This window comes from Geospiza fortis, unplaced genomic scaffold (genome assembly GCF_000277835.1).
Source record: "Geospiza fortis unplaced genomic scaffold, GeoFor_1.0 scaffold174, whole genome shotgun sequence".
In the NCBI taxonomy this organism is placed as follows: domain Eukaryota; kingdom Metazoa; phylum Chordata; class Aves; order Passeriformes; family Thraupidae; genus Geospiza; species Geospiza fortis.
In genome coordinates, this window is record NW_005054480.1 from 707,333 (window position 1) to 709,031 (window position 1,699).

The following is a 1,699-nucleotide window of genomic DNA, read 5'->3' on the forward strand; positions in this document are numbered from 1 at the left end:
AAAAAAAAACCAAGGAAAAAAAATTATGAGCTGATAATGGACATTCTATTTGTTAACCTTCAAAATGCAATCAGCACAAAATGAAAATGTATTTAAATGCCACAGTAATCTAGTGGGAAAGTGAAAATAAGTGTAACAGCCCAAACAGTGCATTCTATTGATAAAAATGGAGATGATAAAATTGCTTTAAGAAAGGAATTAGAGAAAATGTAAGTTGTGCTTGAATGTGAATTGAATGTAGGCACAAGGCAAATTATACCAATGATATTACTAAAGTGAAATGTAAGAATTGTTAACATTCCTGTCAGAAAATGTTTAACAAATAGCTTCACATTCTGGGAGAATAGGTAAATATTATCAGGCTTGACAAAGATTAAATTCTTTCCAGTAACAGTGCATTAAAAAAAATAGCAGCACTGCAGTTAAGTAATTTGTATCAATAAGCCAGGATAGCTTGCATACAGGCTTTTGAAATATCTTTTTGGAACCTCTTTTTGATCTCCAAATATGGCTCTCAATAAACCTTGTGAGCTCCAAAGAACATGAAAAAAGCTAATACAGTGACTATGTTAAAAGAAGGCAAAGGGAATGACCCAGGTTAATTACATGACTGTCATCTGGACTGTAATCCTCAGGAAAATATCCAAGTTGCTCAGAGAGGACTAAATGAATAAATGTTTGAGTTTCATTACAACTCAGAAATGACATTTCCAGGAAACACATCTTGTATTGCTCTTTTTGTATCTCTACTTTGAGCAAACATTAATTTGATAAAAATAACAGTGATGCTATATCCTTCAGCTTTGGTTTGGCATTTGAGCTGGTACAGTAGGACATTTTAATTAACAAAAAACCCAGAAAGATAAAAATATCAGAATGCTGCACAGTAAGTGGACTGTGAATAATCAGTAGGCCTCAAAAACCAGAAGAGGAACAATCAGCAAACATTTGTGTGAGTGATCTAGGTCCTCTGGGGATCAGGATTGTCCATCTGCTATTCCTTCTTATGCTGCACCAAATTGTCGTCGAGCCACAATAGGAAGGGATGCTATAACTGGGGATGTGGAAAATAATGAAAGCTAAGGTCACTTTCAGAGTGACTCAGAGCTCTTGGTAAACACGGTCCAGTTAGAAAAAAAAATCAAAAACCCCAACAAATTAAAATACCAAACAAACAACTCATTAAAACCAACACTCTATTTATTCATATATTTTATTTATACATTAAATACCTATTTTAATATCTTTATATCTATGTATCTCATAAATACAATATTGGTTAAATGCAATATTCTAACTGTGAACTAAAAAGTGTAAGCCATCCTCGCCTACAGCATGACCACCTTTATTCTGCAATAAATGACACTGCCTGAAAACTTACATGGGATTTGTCCTTGATAGGAGTTTTTTTTACTTTTTGGTGTGCTGCATACAAAAGGGCTCCAGGTTTGAAAAGGTGCCCATCAACAGCAGAACTGAGGGGCTCCATCTCCAAAATCTGAAGTGAAAACTGTTGAGAGCTCACCTGAGTTCACCTGACATGTATATATACATAGAATCATGAAATCTTGGCAGAGGTTGGAAGAGATCATCTCATTCCAACCTCTGCCATGGACAGGGACAGAGAATCACAGAATCAACCAGGCTGGGAAAGACCTCTGAGATCTTTGAGTCCAGCCTGTGACAGAACACCATTGTG